The sequence below is a fragment of the Triticum urartu genome, chromosome 5 (genome assembly GCF_003073215.2).
Source record: "Triticum urartu cultivar G1812 chromosome 5, Tu2.1, whole genome shotgun sequence".
NCBI lineage: Eukaryota > Viridiplantae > Streptophyta > Magnoliopsida > Poales > Poaceae > Triticum > Triticum urartu.
In genome coordinates, this window is record NC_053026.1 from 187,161,379 (window position 1) to 187,184,264 (window position 22,886).

At 43.3% G+C, this 22,886-nt stretch overlaps 1 long non-coding RNA gene across 1 annotated transcript; it reads left to right on the top strand.

Moving 5' to 3' along the window:
* The first annotated feature begins 18,745 nt into the window (after positions 1-18,745).
* LOC125508345 lies at positions 18,746-21,877 on the top strand. The gene is made up of 2 exons (XR_007283371.1): positions 18,746-19,021; positions 19,125-21,877. It is a non-coding gene; the product is annotated as an uncharacterized LOC125508345 (long non-coding RNA).
* Positions 21,878-22,886: the final 1,009 nt, after the last annotated feature.

The following is a 22,886-nucleotide window of genomic DNA, read 5'->3' on the forward strand; positions in this document are numbered from 1 at the left end:
AAGTTGTGGATATTCACAGTGCTTATCATGCTATTCTGGGCAGGCCTGCGTATGCCCGCTTCATGGCTCGACCATGTTACATATACCTCAAGCTGAAGATGCTCGGTGCCAAGGGTGTGATCACGATCACTGGTAATCGGCAGAGAGCGGAGGAGTGTTTCCTGAAGGGCTCAAAGATTGCCGATGAACAAATGGCAGAAGTGGAAATGCAAGAGTACCAGAAGAACGCAGATCCGAGTGATTTGCTACGTGCCAAGAAGCCGGCTTCAGAATCTGCATTTCACTCGTCTGGTGAAACAAAGCAAGTTCATATTCATCCGACCGATCCTAATGCTGCTCCGACTCAAATCTCAACAACACTCGACAGTAAATAGGAAGAAGCGCTCATCCAGTTCCTCCATGAGAACCGGGACATCTTTGCATAGAAACCTTCTAACATGCCAGGTGTACTAAGTGTTGGGGAACGTAGTAATTTCAAAAAAATTCCTACGCACACGCAAGATCATGGTGATGCATAGCAACGAGAGGGGAGAGTGTCATCTACGTACCCTTGTAGACCGACAGCGGAAGCGTTAGCACAACGCGGTTGATGTAGTCGTACGTCTTCATGGCCCGACCGATCAATCACCGAAACTACGACACCTCCGAGTTTTAGCACATGTTCAGCTCGATGACGATCCCCGGACTCCGATCCAACAAAGTGTCGGGGAAGAGTTCCGTAAGCACGACGGCGTGGTGACGATCTTGATGTTCTACCGTCGCAGGGCTTCTCCTAAGCACCGCTACAAAATTATCGAGGATTATGGTGGAAGGGGGCACCACACACGGCTAAGAAAATGATCACGTGGATCAACTTGTGTGTCTAGGGGTGCCCCTTGCCCCCGTATATAAAGGAGCAAGGGGAGGAGGCCGGCCGGCCCTATTGGCGCGCCAAGGGGGGGGAAAGGAAGGGGGGAGGGAGAAGGAAAGGGGGGCGCCGCCGCCCCACCCCTCTCCTAGTCCAATTCGGACCAGGGGGGAGGAGGCGCGCGGCCCACCCTGGCTGCCCTTCTCTCTCTCCACTAAGGCCCATATGGCCCATTACTTCTCCCGGGGGGTTTCCGGTAACCCTCCGGTACTCCGGTTTTCTCCGAAATCACCCGGAACACTTCCGGTGTCCGAATATAGCTGTCCAATATATCAATCTTTATGTCTTGACCATTTCGAGACTCCTCGTTATGTCCGTGATCACATCCGGGACTCCGAACTAACTTCGGTACATCAAAACTCATAATATAACTGTCATCAAAACCTTAAGCGTGCGGACCCTACGGGTTCGAGAACAATGTAGACATGACCGAGACATGTCTCCGGTCAATAACCAATAGCGGAACCTGGATGCTCATATTGGCTCCCACATATTCTACGAAGATCTTTATCGGTCAGATCGCATAACAACATACATTGTTCCCTTTGTCATCGGTATGTTACTTGCCCGAGATTCGATCGTCGGTATCTCAATACCAGTTCAATCTCGTTACCGGCAAGTCTCTTTACTCGTTTCGTAATACATCATCTCACAACTAACTCATTAGTTGCAATGCTTGACAGGCTTATGTGATGTGCATTACCGAGAGGGCCCAAAGATACCTCTCCGACAATCGGAGTAACAAATCCTAATCTCGAAATACGCCAACCCAACATTTACCTTTGGAGACACCTGTAGAGCTCCTTTATAATCACCCAGTTACGTTGTGACGTTTGGTAGCACACAAAGTGTTCCTCCGGCAAACGGGAGTTGCATAATCTCATAGTCATAGGAACATGTATAAGTCATGAAGAAAGTAATAGCAATATACTAAACGATCGGGTGCTAAGCTAATGGAATGGGTCATGTCAATCACATCATTCTCCTAATAATGTGATCCCGTTAATCAAATGACAACACATGTCTATGGTTAGGAAACATAACCATCTTTGATTAATGAGCTAGTCAAGTAGAGGCATACTAGTGATGTTTAGTTTGTCTATGTATTCACACAAGTATTATGTTTCCGGATAATACAATTCTAGCATGAATAATAAACATTTATCATGATATAAGGAAATAAAATAATAACATTATTATTGCCTCTAGGGCATATTTCCTTCAGTCTCCCACTTGCACTAGAGTCAATAATCTAGATTACACAGTAATGATTCTAACACCCATGGAGCTTTGGTGCTGATCATGTTTTGCTCGTGGAAGAGGCTTAGTCAATGGGTCTGCAACATTCAGATCCGTATGTATCTTGCAAATCTCTATGTCTTCCACCTGGACTAGATCCCGGATGGAATTGAAGCGTCTCTTGATGTGCTTGGTTCTCTTGTGAAATCTGGATTCCTTTGCCAAGGCAATTGCACCAGTATTGTCACAAAAGATTTTCATTGGACCCGATGCACTAGGTATGACACCTAGATCGGATATGAACTCCTTCATCTAGACTCCTTCGTTTTGCTGCTTCCGAAGCAGCTATGTACTCCGCTTCACATGTAGATCCCGCCACAACGCTTTGTTTAGAACTGCACCAACTAACAGCTCCACCGTTTAATGTAAACACGTATCCGGTTTGCGATTTAGAATCGTCCGGATCAGTGTCAAAGCTTGCATCAACGTAACCATTTACGATGAGCTCTTTGTCACCTCCATATATGAGAAACATATCCTTAGTCCTTTTCAGGTATTTCAGGATGTTCTTGACCGTTGTCCAGTGATCCACTCCTGGATTACTTTGGTACCTCCCTGCTAGACTTATAGCAAGACACACATCAGGTCTGGTACACAGCATTGCATACATGATAGAGCCTATGGCTGAAGGATAGGGAACATCATTCATTTTCTCTCTATCTTCTGCATTGGTCGGGCATTGAGTCTTACTCAATTTCACACCTTGTAACATAGGCAAGAATCCTTTCTTTGCTTGATCCATTTTGAACTTCTTCAAAATTTTGTCAAGGTATGTGCTTTGTGAAAGTCCAATTAAGCGTCTTGATCTATCTCTATAGATCTTAATGCCCAATATGTAAGCAGCTTCACCGAGGTCTTTCATTGAAAAAATCTTATTCAAGTATCCCTTTATGCTATTCAGAAATTCTATATCATTTCCGATTAGTAATATGTCATCTACATATAATATCAGAAATGCTACAGAGCTCCCACTCACTTTCTTGTAAATACAGGCTTCTCCGAAAGTCTGTACAAAACCAAATGCTTTGATCACACTATCAAAGCATTTATTCCAACTCCGAGAAGCTTCCACCAGTCCATAAATGGATCGCTGGAGCTTGCACACTTTGTTAGCTCCCTTTGGATCGATAAAACCTTCCGGTTGCATCATATACAACTCTTTTCTTCCAAAAATCCATTCAGGAATGCAATTTTGACATCCATCTGCCAAATTTCATAATTATAAAATGCGGCAATTGCTAACATGATTCGGACAGACTTAAGCATCGCTACGGGTGAGAAGGTCTCATCGTAGTCAATCCCTTGAACTTGTCGAAAACCTTTTGCGACAAGTCGAGCTTTGTAGACAGTAATATTACCGTCAGCGTCAGTCTTCTTCTTGAAGATCCATTTATTCTCAATTGCTTGCCGATCATTGGGCAAGTCAACCAAAGTCCATACTTTGTTCTCATACATGGATCCCATCTCAGATTTCATGGCTTCAAGCCATTTTGCGGAATCTGGGCTCACCATCGCTTCTCCATAGTTCGTAGGTTCATCATGATCTAGTAGCACGACTTCCAGAACAGGATTACCGTACCACTCTGGTGCGGATCTTACTCTGGTTGATCTACGAGGTTCAGTAGTATCTTGTTCTGAAGTTTCATGATCATCATCATTAGCTTCCTCACTAATTGGTGTAGGTGTCACAGAAACTGGTTTTTGTGATGTACTACTTTCCAATAAGGGAGCAGGTATAGTTACCTCGTCAAGTTCTACTTTCCTTCCACTCACTTCTTTCGAGAGAAACTCCTTCTCTAGAAAGTTTCCGAATTTAGCAACAAAAGCCTTGCCTTCGGATCTGTGATAGAAGGTGTATCCAATAGTTTCCTTTGGATATCCTATGAAGACACATTTCTCCAATTTGGGTTCGAGCTTATCAGGTTGAAGCTTTTTCACATAAGCATCACAGCCCCAAACTTTCAGAAACGACAACTCTGGTTTCTTACCAAACCACAGTTCATAAGGCATCGTCTCAACGGATTTTGATGGTGCCCTATTTAACGTGAATGCGGCCGTCTCTAGAGCATATCCCCAAAACGATAGCGGTAAATCAGTAAGAGACATCATAGATCGCACCATATCTAGTAAAGTACGATTACGACATTCGGACACACCATTACGCTGTGGTGTTCCGGGTGGCGTGAGTTGCAAAACTATTCCGCATTGTTTCAAATGTACACCAAACTCGTAACTCAAATATTCTCCTCCACGATCAGATCGTAGGAATTTTATTTTCTTGTTACGATGATTTTTGAACTTCACTCTGAAATTCTTTGAACTTTTCAAACGTTTCAGACTTATGTTTCATTAAGTAGATATACCCATATCTGCTTAAGTCATCTGTGAAGGTGAGAAAATAACGATATCCGCCACGAGCCTCAACATTCATCGGACCACATACATCTGTATGTATGATTTCCAACAAATCTGTTGCTCTCTCCATAGTACCGGAGAACGGTGTTTTTGTCATTTTACCCATAAGGCACGGTTCGCAAGTACCAAGCGATTCATAATCAAGTGGTTCCAAAAGCCCATCAGTATGGAGTTTCTTCATGCGCTTTACACCGATATGACCCAAACGGCAGTGCCACAAATAAGTTGCACTATCATTATCAACTCTGCATCTTTTGGCTTCAACATTATGAATATGTGTGTCACTACTATCGAGATTTAATAAGAATAGACCACTCTTTAAGGGTGCATGACCATAAAAGATATTACTCATATAAATAGAACAACCATTATTCTCTGATTTAAATGAATAACCGTCTCGCATCAAACAAGATCCAGATATAATGTTCATGCTTAACGCTAGCACCAAATAACAATTATTTAGGTCTAATACTAATCCCGAAGGTAGATGTAGAGGTAGTGTGCCGACCGCGATCACATCGACTTTGGAACCATTTCCCACGCGCATCGTCACCTCGTCCTTAGCCAATCTTCGCTTAATCCGTAGTCCCTGTTTCGAGTTGCAAATGTTAGCAACAGAACCAGTATAAAATACCCAGGTGCTACTGCGAGCATTAGTAAGGTACACATCAATAACATGTATATCACATATACCTTTGTTCACCTTGCCATCCTTCTTATCCGCCAAATACTTGGGGCAGTTCCGCTTCCAGTGACCAGTCTACTTGCAGTAGAAGCACTCAGTTTCAGGCTTAGGTCCAGGTTTGGGTTGCTTCTCTTGAGTAGCAACTTGCTTGCTCTTCTTTTTGAAGTTCCCCTTCTTCCCTTTGCCTTTTTTCTTGAAACTAGTGGTCTTGTTGACCATCAACACTTGATGCTCCTTCTTGATTTCTACCTCCGCAACTTTCAGCATTGCGAAGAGCTCGGGAATAGTCTTATTCATCCCTTGCATATTATAGTTCATCACGAAGCTCTTGTAGCTTGGTGGCAGTGATTGGAGAATTCTGTCAATGACGCAATCATCTGGAAGATTAACTCCCAATTGAATCAGGTGATTATTATACCCAGACATTTTGAGTATATGCTCACTGACAGAACTGTTCTCCTCCATCTTGCAGCTATAGAACTTATTGGAGACTTCATATCTCTCAATCCGGGCATTTGCTTGAAATATTAACTTCAACTCCTGGAACATCTCATATGCTCCATGACGTTCAAAACATCGTTGAAGTCCGGATTCTAAGCCGTAAAGCATGGCACACTGAACTATCGAGTAGTCATCAGCTTTGCTCTGCCAGACGTTCATAACATCTGGTGTTGCTCCAGCAGCAGGCCTGGCACCCAGCGGTGCTTCCAGGACGTAATTCTTCTATGCGGCAATGAGGATAATCCTCAAGTTACGGACCCAGTCCGTGTAATTGCTACCATCATCTTTCAACTTTGCTTTCTCAAGGAACGCATTAAAATTCAACGGAACAACAGCACGGGCCATCTATCTACAATCAAACATAAACAAGCAAGATACTATCAGGTACTAAGTTCATGATAAATTTAGGTTCAATTAATCATATTACTAAAGAACTCCCACTTAGATAGACATCCCTCTCATCCTCTAAGTGATTACGTGATCCAAATCAACTAAACCATGTCCGATCATCACGTGAGATGGAGTAGTTTCATTGGTGAACATCACTATGTTGATCATATCTACTATATGATTCATGCTCGACCTTTCGGTCTTCGTGTTCCGAGGCCATATCTGTATATGCTTGGCTCGTCAAGTATAACCTGAGTATTCCGCGTGTGCAACTGTTTTGCACCCGTTGTATTTGAACATAGAGCCTATCACACCCGATCATCACATGGTGTCTCAGCACGAAGAACTTTCGCAATGGTGCATACTTAGGGAGAACACTTCTTGATAATTAGTGAGAGATCATCTTAAAATGCTACCGTCAAAGAAAGCAAGATAAGATGCATAAAAGATAAACATCACATGCAATCAATATAAGTGATATGATATGGCCATCATCATCTTGTGCTTGTGATCTCCATCTTCGAAGCACCTTCATGATCACCATCGTCGCCGGCGCGACACCTTGATCACCATCGTAGCATCGTTGTCGTCTCGCTAATCTTATGCTTCCACGACTATCGCTACCACTTAGTGATAAAGTAAAGCATTACAGCGCAATTGCATTGCATACAATAAAGCGACAACCATATGGCTCCTGCCAGTTGCCGATAACTTGGTTACAAAACATGATCATCTCATACAATAAAATTTAGCATCATTTCTTGACCATATCACATCACAACATGCCCTGCAAAAACAAGTTAGACGTCCTCTACTTTGTTGTTGCAAGTTTTACGTGGCTGCTACGGCCTTAAGTAAGAACCAATCTTACCTACGCATCAAAACCACAACGATAGTTTTTCAAGTTGGTGCTGTTTTAACCTTCGCAAGGACCGGGCGTAGCCACACTCGGTTCAACTAAAGTTGGAGAAACTGACAGCCGCTAGCCACCTTTGTGCAAAGCACGTCGGGAGAACCGGTCTCGCGTAAGCGTACGCGTAATGTCGGTCCGCGCTGCTTCGTCCAACAATACCGCCGAACCAAAGTATGACATGCTGGTAAGCAGTATGACTTATATCGCCCACAACTCACTTGTGTTCTACTCGTGCATATAACATCAACACATAAAACCTAGGCTCTGATGCCACTGTTGGGGAACGTAGTAATTTCAAAAAAATTCCTATGCACACGCAAGATCATGGTGATGCATAGCAACGAGAGGGGAGAGTGTGATCTACATACCCTTGTAGACCGACAGCGGAAGCGTTAGCACAACGCGGTTGATGTAGTCGTACGTCTTCACGGCCCGACCGATCAAGCACCGAAACTACGGCACCTCCGAGTCTTAGCACACGTTCAGCTCGATGACGATCCCCGGACTCCGATCTAGCAAAGTGTCGGGGAAGAGTTCCGTCAGCACGATGGCGTGGTGACGATCTTGATGTTCTACCGTCGCAGGGCTTCGCCTAAGCACCGCTACAATATTATCGAGGATTATGGTGGAAGGGGGCACCGCACATGGCTAAGAAAACGAACACGTGGATCAACTTGTGTGTCTAGGGGTGCCCCTGCCCCCGTATATAAAGGAGCAAGGGGAGGAGGCCGGCCGGCCCTATTGGCGCGCCAAGGAGGAGTCCTCCTCCTAGTAGGAGTAGGACTCCTACTAGGAGGGGGAAAGGAAGTGGGGAGGGAGAAGGAAAGGGGGACGCCGCCCCCCCTCTCCTAGTCCAATTCGGACCAGGGGGAGGAGGCGCGCGGCCCACCCTGGCTGCCCTTCTCTCTCTCCACTAAGGCCCATATGGCCCATTACTTCTCCCGGGGGTTTCCGGTAACCCTCTGGTACTCCGGTTTTCTCCGAAATCACCCGGAACACTTTCAGTGTCCGAATATAGCCGTCCAATATATCAATCTTTATGTCTCGACCATTTCGAGACTCCTCGTTATGCCCGTGATCACATCCGGGACTCCGAACTAACTTCGGTACATCAAAACTCATAAACTCATAATATAACTGTCATCGAAACCTTAAGCGTGCGGACCCTACGGGTTCAAGAACAATGTAGACATGACCGAGACATGTCTCCGGTCAATAACCAATAGCGGAACCTCGATGCTCATATTGGCTCCCACATATTCTACGAAGATCTTTATAGGTCAGACCGCATAACAACATACGTTGTTCCCTTTGTCATCGGTATGTTACTTGCCCGAGATTCGATCGTCGGTATCTCAATACCTAGTTCAATCTCGTTACCAGCAAGTCTCTTTACTCGTTTCGTAATACATCATCTCGCAACTAACTCATTAGTTGCAATGCTTGCAAGGCTTATGTGATGTGAATTACCGAGAGGGCCCAGAGATACCTCTCCGACAATCGGAGTGACAAATCCTAATCTCGAAATACGCCAACCCAACATTTACCTTTGGAGACACCTGTAGAGCTCCTTTATAATCACCCAGTTACGTTGTGACGTTTGGTAGCACACAAAGTGTTCCTCCGGCAAACGGGAGTTGCATAATCTCATAGTCATAGGAACATGTATAAGTCATGAAGAAAGCAATAGCAACATACTAAACGATCGGGTGCTAAGCTAATGGAATGGGTCATGTCAATCACATCATTCTCCTAATAATGTGATCCCGTTAATCAAATGACAACACATGTCTATGGTTAGGAAACATAACCATCTTTGATTAACGAGCTAGTCAAGTAGAGGCATACTAGTGACGTTTAGTTTGTCTATGTATTCACACAAGTATTATGTTTCTGGATAATACAATTCTAGCATGAATAATAAACATTTATCATGATATAAGGAAATAAAATAATAACATTATTATTGCCTCTAGGGCATATTTCCTTCACTAAGCACCGTTTGCGAGTCATCCGAAAGCAAAACCTATCAAAGAGCATCTCCGTCGGGCCGCTGTGGAGAAGAGGAAGGCAATTGGTGAGGAGGTGGCTCGGCTTCGTGCAGCTGAGTTCATCTGCGAGATATACCACTCCGAGTGGCTCACCAATGTTGTCATTGTCCCCAAGAAAGACGATTCACTTTGCATGTGCATCGACTTTAAGCATATCAATCAGGCCTGCCCAAAAGATCATTTCCCTCTGCCCCGTATCGATCAAATTGTTGACTGGACTGCGAGATGTGAGCGTCTGTCCTTTTTGGACGCTTATTCTGGGTACCATCAGATCCGACTGTATGGTCTTGATGAAATAAAAACAGCTTTTATCACCCCATTCGAGTGCTTTTGCTATGTTACCATGCCCTTTGGTCTCAAGAATGCTGGTGCCACATTCATGCGCATGATTCAAAAGTGCCTGCTCACTCAAATCAGTAGGAATGTGGAAGCATACATGGATGACATCATGGTCAAGTCACATAAAAGTTCCGACCTACTGACTGACCTCGCCGAAACCTTTGCCAATATGAGAAGGTATGATATCAAGCTTAATCCATCAAAGTGCACATTCAGAGTCCAAGGAGGAAAGTTACTCGGTTTTCTCGTTTCCGAATGAGGGATCGATGCAAACCCCAAAAAAGTTGGTGTAATCCTCTGAATGAAACGCCTTGTGCGTGTGCATGATGTCCAGAAGCTTACTGGTTGCCTGGCCGCATTGACCCGATTCATTTCTCGTCTCGGTGAAAAGGCATTGCCTCTTTACCGTCTGATGAAGAAATCTGACAAGTTCGAGTGGACTCCTGAAGCTGACGCAACATTTGCAGAGCTCAAAACCTAGCTTTCCACCCAGCCGATGCCTGCTGCTCCAATTAGCAAAGAGCCTTTACTGCTTTATATCATAGCCGCTGGACAAGTTGTCAGTACAGTGCTCATGGTCGAGTGGGAAGAAGAAGGCAAAGCCTACAAAGTTCAGCGCCCAGTGTATTATATTTATGAAGTCTTAACTCCGTCCTAGCAGAGATATTCTCATTATCAGAAGTTGGTTTATGGAATTTATTTGACGATAAATAAACTTGCACATTATTTCTCAGATCACTCGGTTTCAGCTGTCAGTGATGCTCCATTAGTACAAATTCTGAACAACAGAGATGCAACTGGTCGAGTGGCAAAGTGGGAGATTGAACTCCTTCCGTTAGATATCAAGTTTGAGGCAAAGAAAGCAATCAAGTCCCAAGCAATAGCATATTTCCTCGCCGAGTGGAGTGAGCAGCAGCAACTGACTCAGGTTCACTCCAAACATTGGACTATGTTCTTTGATGGATCCAAGATGTTGAACGGTTTTGGTGTTGGTGTAGTCCTAGTATCCCTGCAAGGTGACAAGCTCAGTTATGTTCTCCAGATTCACTTTGATTCCTCCAACAATGAGGCTGAATATGAGGCACTTTTGTACGGGTTGCGTATGGCCATTTCACTTGGCGTCTGTCGCCTTATGGTTTACGGTGACTCAGATTTGGTGGTCAATCAAGTGATGAAGGAATGAGATATCAGGAGCCCAGCTATGACTGACTATTGCAATGCAATGAGGAAGTTGGAAAAGAAGTTTGAGGGATTAGAGCTCCACCACATACCCCGAGTCAAGAATCAAGCAGATGATGAGCTGGCGAAGATAGGCTCCAAGCGCGAGCCTATTCCCAGCAATGTGTTTTTGGAGCATCTCCACACTCCATCAGTTCAAGAGGATCGTTTCTCAGAAGAGTCCCCACAACCGAAAAGTTCCACCGACTCGACTGAAGTTGAAATTCCAGCCATGGTCGACCTAATCATGGAGGTTTTGGTCATCACCCCTGATTGGACGGTGCCATATGTTGCATACATAGTCAGAAAAGAGCTTCCAGAAGATGAGGATGAGGCCCGTCAGACCGTCCATCGATCCAAAGCCTTCATCGTGATAGGTGGACGACTGTATAGAGAGAGTGTGAATGGAGTTGCTCAACGATGCATTACACCAGAAGAAGGTCGAATGATTCTCAATGATATCCACTCAAGGACCTGTGGTCACCATGCGTCCTCTTGGAAAATCGTGGCCAAAGCATACCGAGCAAGTTTTTACTGGCCACGTGCAAATGAAATGGCAAAGGAAATAGTCGACAAGTGTGAGGGCTGCCAGTTCTAGTCCAACATGTCCCACAAACCTGCTTCAGCCTGGAAGACCATTCCATTTGTTTGGCCATTTGCTATCTGGGGATTGGATATGGTTGGACGCCTGAGGACCGGCAGAAGTGGTTTCACTCATTTGCTTGTAGCATTCGACAAGTTCACTAAATGGATCGAAACCAAGCCTACCAAGAGTCTCGATTCAAGCACTGCCATCAGTTTCATCTGAGAGCTGACGTTCAGATATGGAGTCCCTCACAGTATTATCACAGATAATGGCTCCAACTTTGATTCTGATGAGTTCAGATCACTCTACGCCTCCCAAGGAACTCGGATGGACAGACAGAGAGAGCAAATGGTTTGATCCTCCAAGGGCTGAAACCCCGGTTGATGTGTGACCTCAAGCATGCAGCAGGCGCTTGGGTAGATGAGTTGCCTTCCGTCCTTTGGGGTTTGAGAACAACGCCAAATCAGTCGACTCGTCGGACTCCCTTCTTCATGGTCTATGGGGCTGAAGCCGTGCTGCCAAGTGATTTGCTTCACAACGCGCCCTGAGTGGAACTTTTCTCAGGGGTTGAAGCAGAGCAGACACGGCAAGATGCTGTTGACATCCTGGAAGAAAAGAGAGATATGGCCTTGATTCGATCGACCATTTATCAGCAAGACCTCCGTCGATTCCATGCCAGAAACGTGAGAGGTCGGGCATTTCAGGAAGGAGACCTGGTGCTCCGAGTGGATCAGCAACGACCACACAAGCTGGCTCCTACTTGGGAAGGTCCCTTCATCATCACCAAGGTGCTCCACAACGGAGCATATCACCTTTACAATGTGGAACACAAGAAAGATGAGCCACGCGCTTGGAACGCGGATCTGCTCCGCCATTTTAACACTTAGGCACTCGGTTCGACGAGTTGTAATAAGAATCATTCAGTTTGCTTATCAAAGACAAAATTTTGTAGTGCCTTAATACTTGTTATCCTGTCAAGTTACATGTTCAAATCCTCCAGTGGGTGGCTTAGCCGCGAACCTGATTCACCTAAGTTCCAAAAACTACTCCGAGTGGAGAGCGCCCCTCCCACTCGGGGGCTTAGCTATGAACCTGATTTGCCTAAGTTTGTAAAAATCCTACTGAGTGGAGAGCGATCCTACCACTCGGGGGCTTAGCTGCGAACCTGATTCTCTTAAGTTTCTAAAAATCCTACCGAGTGGAGAGCGATCCTCCCACTCGGGGGCTTAGCTGCGAACCTGATTCACCTAAGTTTCTAAAAATCCTACCGAGTGGAGAGCAATCCTCCTACTCGGGGGCTTAGCTACGAACTACTCGAGTGGGAACGCTCTGTGGGAGAGCTTGTCTTCAGGGATGATGCTCGAGGTTGCCACCCTCGCTCAACTCGCCGCTCGCAAGGCAATACCGGCATAGCCGGACACGGATGTGACCGCACAAGCGGTGTCCACTCTAGTGGCCAATGACGGGAGCACCGCCAGCCACGCGTCCTAGTTGCCGTCGTCCAATGTTTGGTGACGCATGTGGCAGGTGAAGCGATGGACCGTCCACGTCCATCATCATCAACCTCACGTCCGCCGGCACTGCCAAAGTCGGGGACTCCTCCGAGGATGAGTAGGGCATGGGAGGCGGCAGGGCATGGTGTGCCAACTGGCCGGTCCGTCTCCCGTGTTCTACTCTTCCTCGTCGGAGACCACATCTTCACTTTACGGGTATTGAACCCCGCTGCCATTCATGGAGACGACAGATGGAGGACGTTGTCGCCGATGCAGAAGTACAAAGGAAAGTGGACGTCGGTTGCCGCCGTAGAATAGGTTTAGGGTCGGGTTTCTTTTCTTTTTCTATCCTATAAAAGTTTGAAATGTAATGAAAATCTACTATGTTTGCATGAATCTCGTCTGGTGTATATGAACTTTCACAATAATAGTAAGATATATTGTATGAAAATATATTGAATGATGATTCTTTTTTGTGTGTATAAACTTGGTCTAAGTTTAGAAGGTTTGACCCGAGACAAAGCTAACATGCGAAGTAAATAAACACATAGGTACACATACACAATTTATCTTAGGCACTCCAATAGTACGTCCACCACACATTCACGCATCTCATATTTTTCTCTCGCTGTCTTGAAACCAACTAAGCTTTGTCCTAAAAAATAAAGTCTTAAAAACTAACTAAGCCGACCTCCCAGCATATCATGTGGGAAAAGACCCGGCCGCGCCGTTTTAGTCGGGATTACGAATTACTAGTAGTAGTATCAATGGAGCGCGCGAAGCACCAAGTTTAAAAAGAAAAAAGGTGGTGCACTCACAGCACATCTGTCGCGTCATAACCCACAAGTATAGGGGATCGCAACAGTTTTTGAGGGTAGAGTATTCAACCCAAATTTATAGATTCGACACAAGGGGAGCCAAAGAATATTTGAAGGTATTAGCAGCTGAGTTGTCAATTCAACCACACCTGGAGATTAATTATCTGTAGCAACGTGATCAGTAGCAAAGTAATATGATAGTTTTGGTAATAGTGACAGCAGTAATAGTAACGGTAACAGTGATAACAATAGTTTTGTAGCAAGTGAAACAGTAACGATAGCAATAGTAACTTAGCAAGAACAATATAAGATAAATTCGTAGGCATTGGATCGGTAATTTGTTGGATGATATTCATCATGTGACAGTCATAACCTAGGGCGATACGGCACTAGCTCCAGTTCATAAATATAATGTAGGCATGTATTCCGTAAATAGTCACACGTGCTTATGGAAAGAACTTGCATGACATCTTTTGTCTTACCCTCCCGTGGCAGCGGGGTTCAATTGGAAACTAAGGGATATTAAGGCCTCCTTTTAATAGAGAACCGGAACAAAGCATTAACACACGATGAATACATGAACTCCTCAAACTACGATCATCACCGGGAGTTGTCCCGACTATTGTTACTCCGGGGCTGCTGGATCATAACACGTAGTAGGTGACTATAACTTGCAAGATCGGATCTAGAACATGGATATAATGGTGATAACATAAATGGTTCAGATATGAAATCAGGGCACCCGAGCCCAAAGTGACAAGCATTAAGTATGGCAAAGTCATAGCAACATCAATCTCAGAATATAGTGCATACTAGGGATCAAGCCCTAACAAAACTAACTAGATTACATAATGAATCTCATCCAACTCCTCACCGACCAGCGAGTCTATGAAGGAATTACTCGCTACCGGTGGGGAGCATCATGGAATTGGCGATGGAGAAGGGTTGGTGACGACGAAGAACGAAGATCCCCCTCTCCGGAGCCCCAACGGACTCTAGATCTGGCCTCCTGGTGAAGAATAGGAGGTGACGGCGGCTCCGTCTCGTGGATCGCGATAATTCTTTCTCCCTAATTTTTTTTCCTGGAAAAATAGGATTTTATAGTGTCGGTTTCTGGGTCTGCGGGGCCACCAGGTGGGGACAACCCATCTGGGCGCGCCCTGGTGGATTGCGCCCACCCAGGTGCCCCCCTCAGGTGGCCCTTGGCTCTAGAAATTCTCTTTTATTGTATAAAAATCCTCGCAAAGTTTCGTTCCATTCCGAGAACTTCTATTTTTGCACAAAAACAACACCATGGTAGTTCTGCTAAAAACAGCGTCAGTCCGGGGTTAGTTTCATTCAAATCATGCAAATTAGAGTCCAAAACAAGAGGAAAAGTAGATACGCTGGAGACGTGTCAACTCCCCCAAGCTTAAACCTTTTCTTGTCCTCAAGCAATTCAGTTCATAAACTGAAAGTGAAAAAGAAAAACTTTGACAAACTCTTTTGCTCTTGTTTGCATAAATAAGCTTAAACAGCCCCCAGGTTTTCAGCCAACATTATAACTAACCATGCCAACAATAACTCTTAAAGATTATATTAACTCATATCAATAACATAATCAGCTAGCGAGCAATAATAAGATATCTCAAACGGCAACACGTTGTCAAAACAACCATGATATAATTATTGCTCGCTAGCCCTTTCTGAGACCGCAAAACATATATGCATAGCACCTGCAAAGTCCAAGCAGCGACTAAACATTCTAATTCATGGTAGAAAAGATCCAGTCATGATGCACCTAACATTAGATATACACAATGCATAAGCATGACATCAGTGCTCTCAGGTTTTGGCGCTTATTTTAGAAGGTGATGACACAACATAAGAGTAAATAGATAGTCCCTTCGTAGAGGGAAGCAGTGATTTGCAGATGTGCCAGATCTCAAGTTTTTAAAACAGAGGTGAATGATATTTTGAGACATGCACCCTTCTTGTTTACTTCACGACCATCAGTTATCAATATCTTCCATGCTAAACACGCCAGTGGCGGTTCCCAAGCGATAAAAGTAAAGGTTTTGACTCCTGATGTAAACTGGGCCCCGATCTTTCGATGAGGTAGAGATAACTACGATTTTTGGTGGGACTTGACCATCACGATCCGGCTACCAATCGTACAGGGAGAACCGTACACGACTGATATCCACGACAATCGCTGAACCAACTCCACAGCGTTATCGACCAAGCGAACGGTGTGATCGACCTATCCACGAAGGATTTTTCCTGCAAGCAAATCGAAGAACATGCAAGAAAATAATGCCAAGCGATCTCAAAATTGTGAATATGCTAGATGGGAATAATCTCACAAGATGGGGTTCTGATAGGATGTATTGATGGTCGCACTAGCCGCTACGAGCGAAGACAAATAAAAGTAGCAATATAGCTAAACTTCTATAAACAGAACCCGAGTCTAAACCCTAACCAAAACTACTATTTATTAAAGGTCGATCTACTCGGTCGAGTCGGTTGGCCGTATCACGGTATGTCGGATGTACGAAGGCCAGACACGGACGTGGCGTTTTCTTCCGTTGGTAGGACATGTCGGCCCAATCGTGGTGTAACAATCCTTTGGACCCAATGGCTCCTCTTGGTCCATGTAGTCAAAACAATTGCTGGACTTTTGGACGTAAGCTTCTGGCACCTCATACGTGATGGATGGGATGGATGGCTTGGGCGATGCAGGCCATGCATGCAACAATGGCGGAAGGCATGTATGCAATGAGGGTTGCTCCACTTTAATTAATTCTTTGATTTCCTTATCCCTGAGTACAAATAAACTAGAACATGAGTGTAACATCATAGTCTCATCACTTAAATTAAATGTACAAAGGAATGATAGTACCTGGTTAATAAACTGCCGTGTAATATTCGTAGATGTTTTTAAGATAGCTATGTTCACATCAAATTCATTGGGAGTTTTTGTTTGATTATTTGAAAGCTTTTTCTATTTGCAGTTTGGGTCTGGGCATCCCCATTACCGCCCTTTTCTCGTGCGATGGCGAGTAAATAAACACTCGACCTCAGAATAACCCCTTTAGCATGGAAGATACCGACCACCTCCTATCGTTCCATGAATAATCCAGGCACACAAAAAAGATATTTATTTGAAGTTTTTTAGAGGTGGCACATGAAAATTTACTTAGGACGGCATGGTAATACTGCATATAGGTAGGTATGGTGGACTCATCTGGATTAACTTGGGTTCAAGGTTTTTGATGTACAAGCAGAATTCCCACTTAGTACAGGCGAAGGCTAGCAAATATATGGAGAAGCGGACAGCTAGAGAGCAACAACGGTCATGAACATGCATTATGCATAAGTAACATTGCACACTAGCATGAGTAGGATATGAACACCATGAACATAAATATCATAGAGGCTATGTTGGTTTTGATTCAACTACATGCATGAACATGTGCCAAGTCAAGCCACTCAAACATTCAGAGGAGGATACCATACCATCATACTACATCACAATCATTTTAATGCAATGTTGATATCCAAGATAAATCATTATCCACTCCTAGCTACTTATACATGGCATGAGAAACTATAATCTCTAATTGTCATTGCAAACATGTTTAATCATAATGGGCTGAATCATGGATACTAGGTTAAATATATTTACAAAAACAAAACAAGTCGAGTTCATACCAGTTTCTATCTGCCACGGCCAGTTCATCAAATATCGTCATTATAGCCTTTCACTTGCATGACCGAACGATATGATAATAATAACAGTGCAAGAGTGTCATGGACTAAGATGAAATCTGCAAACATTTTATTCAACGGGAGAAAACAAGGTAAAATGGTATCTTTGTTAGATCAACAATAATGCAAATGAGAGCCACTCAACATTTTCATTGTGGTCTTCTCCTTAGTACAACTCGAATAAAAAGGAAAAGACCTCAGAAAAACACACTGGAATATTTTTAGAGTTTTTGGTTTTCTCGAACAAGCAAATAAAAGGGAAAATCAAAAACAGAAAAAAACTATTTACATGGGAAAGCTCCCAACAAGCAAAAAAAGAACAAGGAAATATTTTTGGGTTTTCTTTTTAGTGCAACAGCTAAGAATGCATAGAAAGTAAACTAACTACAACTATTTTTTTGGTTTTTCTAAGGTTTTTCAAACATGCAAGAAAAAAGCGAAAAAATAAATTTAACATGGATGATACAATGAAAAAGTGTGGACACCGACAACTTGAATGAAATGTGTGAAACATGAATATAATGTCGGTGAGAAACACGTACTCCTCCAAGCTTAGGCTTTTGGCCTAACTTGGTAATCAATCAGTGACCTGGATAGTAGTCGGCGTTCTAGCTCACGGAGGCTCGCTCTCAAGAACAAAATAACTTCCCTTGCTATTATAGTCAAAAAGAGTAGGCGTAAGCAAATATGTGTGCACAACAGATGCTTGGTTAAACAACAATTTATAGGTAAAATTATGAATATCTCCTTGAAGGATCTTATGGTTTTTCATAGCATCAAAGTCTAAAAACTGCGTTGGTAGGGTAGGGTCAAAGGGCAAGGGTGTAATACCCAGCTCTCTTGCTAAACGTGTGGCAAAGATTCCACCATAGAAATAGCCACCATTAGCGTTGTGATGTAACCTGCATGCAACAATTGCCCTAAGATTATAACTTCTATCACCAGTAAGAGCGGTGCGTATGAGGCTCAAGTCTGGAGCACAAAGTGTACTAAATCTTGCTTGCCTATGATACATTCCCATTGAATAAAGCAAAGTATTGAATTGCGGGAAAATGAATGCTCTTTATTCTACCTTGCGCCACTCCCCTCGTCTCACCTAGCAAAGACTAGTCAAGAATGATTGGTACTTAGCCCTTGGCGGTTCGTCAAGCGAATCCAAAATGGAATTTTGCAGTGGTGAGTAAATCTTTCTAGTGATATGGTAAATGGATTTTAACATATAACGAGGTTAGCCAACTTGCCTCCAGATGGCTCCCTCGCGCGCAGCCCTTTATGGCCGTCTGATCTGGCCTTCGGCGTGTCTGAACCGTTGGATATTTGCCTTATGGTCAAATTATTTTCATCTCACGTTTGTTTTTCGTGTCCAATGACGGGTGGGCTCGCCTCGAGCTCGCATTAGCTGGGTCAGCCCCGCGCTTGTGCGAGAGGTTTTTGCCCAATCCACACCTCACGCGCCGCATTGACCTGCTTGCCCAATCCCCGCGGCGGTTGGCTGGTTGACTCATCGCGCCAGCACGTCCTCGCCTCCTTAGTGCCATGAGAGGCGCCGCCTCTGCCTCTGGAAGAAGCGGCAGGGATTGGTGGAGCATCGAAAGTGGCCGGGGTCAACGGTTGAGGGAGGATCACCCACCAGAGCAGTAGGAGAAAGACCTTGAGGTGGTTCAGATTTGCCTCTACATCCTTTCTCTCTTTTCCTAGGTTTTGATCTCCTGTACATATTTTGGCCACCTAAGTTCTATCCGCTCTCTGTCAATTTCAGTGAAGCTGCATCATCCAACATAGCGAGATGAAGTACTCAGAAAAAATTGCAGCAAGTGCGATTGATACTCAGGGAATTGATCTGATTCTGAATCTTCCCTTCTTCCCATTACTTATTTCACACTCTCTCTGATTGGTCAATGTGCTATGCAAAGCTGTTTGATATATGGATTAAATTTGCTTTTGTACATGTCTGGATCGTACTTAATGTTATTCCCTTCTGAATTAGCAAGATTTAGACGATAATTCACAACAATGTCAATGTTAGGTTTGATTCACCACCAGTGCTCTTTAGATTACAAAGGGTTTTTAATTCAGCATTCAACCCCGCCTTTGTCAGTATAAAAAATTCATAAAGAGACTTGGTCTCTTCTTTATTATCTGGGTGCATTATGTACTATGCATGGCACTAACTGTGAGTATTTTTGCCAGTCAGTATGCATTGGTCTACTTTGGATCTTTTTTGTCTTACTTTATACTTGTTCTGCTATTTGTCGTGTATGCACATGATTTGGATTGATCTACTTAGAAGCATGAGTTTATGAAAATTAATATCTACTAGGATTGCTCTGCTCCTGTTGACATGCGATGGCAATTGTGACATGACAGAGTTGTCTGAAGTGGAATGGATTGTCGTCACCTTTGACTAAGCTGTCGAGCCCAAGAACTGTGGCAGACTGGTGGCCCAGCTGTTCAACTTCTCAACACCGTTTAATTTTGTCTTTGGCTGTCCTTGCGTCCACTCAGCAGAGAAGTATCTATACTGAATTTCTGCTCTAGATAACTTATACTCATATAATTTATCTCTAATACCCAGTCCAAAACATTAGTTTCAAAATGTAACTCTTTGCGGCCCTAATTCGACAGTACTTTGAGTGCTTCCTATAGGAACAGGAGTGAGCAAAGACAAAGTCACCTGAGATGGGAAAAACAGAAGTATATGTTAATAACCAGATTTTCAACTTTTGTTGACCTTTTATTTTAAGTATATGTTAATAACCAGATTTTCAACTTTTGTTGACCTTTTATTTTAACTGAATGATATGTTCTAGCATTTGAGCTACTAATCATAAATATTCAGTCAGCTATCCGTAAGACGCCACATGTTCTTAGCTGCTATATTTTATACCTGAAATTATTTTCTAAGTCCACATAACGAAGGCAAAAGTCATGAAAATTATGAAAGCCTTTTTGAAAAAATGAAAATCACAGAAAGGATCTTGGAAAAAAGAATTACTTGTGAACAATCATTTTGACTGATGAGTTGATCTCTGCCTAATGAATCCACTGAGATATTGGAGAGCTTTTCTGCTTCATGAGAAAGAGCCACAGATGGCCGACTAATACCCATTATAGCAGGATTTTGCATATGATGTGCATACACAAGGTGCCGCTGGGTGATACGGCAGTTCTCTGAACATAGAATACTAGATTAAAGCACTCACAGTATTTCTTCAGGCACTCAGATCTCTTGCAGTGGCACCCCTTTGTATGCTTACCCACAGGAGGGCCTTCTGCCAGTTTGCATGATAAAAATAGAAGTGATTGTTTGAAAATATACATTGTGCTCTACCTCGCCGTTCTGGGCTGCATGTGGAGGGATGTTCCAAATTTTGGGCATAAAGGCCACAGGGTTTCTTTCAAGGCACTAGGCAAATCACGAATAGCTCGCCCCTTGTGCTATATTTATAGCAGGTTGTACCCGGCATATATTGTGAGATTTGATCTGGTAGAGACGAAGGACCGAGATAGTCTGGTCTTACCTACATATATGAGTCGTTATTGAGGACTGAGCATCGAGCGTGATTCCGTTTCCAGTCCATGTAGATTAGGCATTGGACGACTTAGCTAGAAACTTTATAGGTTTTTAGTTTATATATATTCAGTTATGTTGTCATGATTTGCTTTTTATGAACCTTGATAATACTATCCTGGATTTGTGACAACAGTCTACAGATTTTTCCCTTTATTTTTTATCATTGTGAAGAACAAATCTACAAAATTCAACCAGTTGTGAACTCATCAAGTACGAGATCTCTGTCTAATATCATTTCTGTAGGTCGAACCTGAAAGGATGCCAGCCGATTGCTTTTCCAAAACTGAAGTTTCATGTCTTGAAACTTTCCCCATTTTTCTTTTCAGAGGACAAAGGACATCCGGATTAGTTAGCTTCTTTTTACAGTTCCTATCCATTGAACTATATGCAGTTTTCAGCTAGACCTCATTTTATAGTGCCTATCCATTGAACTATATGCAGTGTCAACAAACATTGTGAGATGCGATGGCTGCAATGGTGGGGCCAAACAATCCTACGGCAGCAGTAGTCATCCCATGATAAATCTCTGTTAAGTGCTCCTTTCTCTTTACCTCTTTACTCCCGTGTATCTGATTTTGATGTCATAGTCTATGTTTTTAGCTAGACACCGTGCTTGCAGATTTCGTAAAGAAGGGTAGATGAAGAAGCTATCAGAAGAATTTGTTGAACGGAACTTGCATTTTGATGTTATGAGTGTAGAAATATATTCTGCATTTTTAGGAAATTAAATAATAGGACCTGCTAAAGGAGAACTTGGGTCAAGCTATTTCTTTATTTGTTTGTGCAACCAACCTTATTTGGTTCTGATTGGAAGATAATACGACCGGCTGCACAAACTTCTATTGAGTAAAGCTCATTGTTAAGTTCAGATATAATTATGTGTCTCGAATTCTTGTTATTTTTCATTTGTTATGTGAAATAAATCATCAGTTGGCATACTTGGTTTCCCATATTGTTTTTGGTTATTGATTTAAAGTGACCTTTTCTGATTTTGCAAACCAGAGGGGTTGTTCCAATTATAAATGTATATTGCTACTTCTTTTGGCTGCTATAAAATGCTAAGCACAAATTGTTGCAATATTAGTTCTTAACTTCATGAGCAATGAATATAATATTTTACTGGAGACCATACTCACCGACGACACCGTACACAATACAATGTTGATTACAACGCCCTTTGTAGCGCCATCATTCAGTTTCTCCCGACCTTTAACCTGTGTGTAGAATGTGGAAACAATTGAGGATAGGGTGGCTATCCCTATATCACAAGTCTGACGGTGCATCAGGAATTGCCATGTAGTTGCATGTCTGTCAAGAGTCTAAGCATGTGAAAGTTGGGTTACCTCTATATTTGTAAGAGTTGGAACTTGGTACGGTTTTGCAAAATAAGATGATAGCTCGCATTTTCTGGATGACCCAATGCTTCTTTGGTGAAATTTGATCAGTCTTACATATACATTTGAAATATTATGTTGTATACAGTTCATCAGGCACTGGAATTTGCCGGACATCAGAGAAGCTATCGGCACTTTCGTCTGAGCTGCTGTCTGAACGTTCGTCAGAGCTACTATCAGCACTTCCATCGGAACCATTGGAATAACTACAAGGATTTATTTGCATCCGTATACATACTTAAATAGAAAGAATTATAGCACAGGATCTACCATGCCTAAAAAAAGACACAGGAGGAGTAAAAATTGGGATAGAAAGAGGGGAAATGCAAGATCCAGATAAATGAAAACTAAATCCATGCATGCAGAGAAATCCGAAATCAAAGGAAAGAAGAAATCTCACTTGAAATGCTTCTCTCGCCCAACTGAGGAACCGAGGAAGAAAATGGGATAAACAGGTTCGGTGGATGCAGTCCCTACCACTTCAATATTCTACTCCTGACGGGCCACACACATTGTTGTTCGTTGGTTAGGCCATGTAACATATGGGCGATTC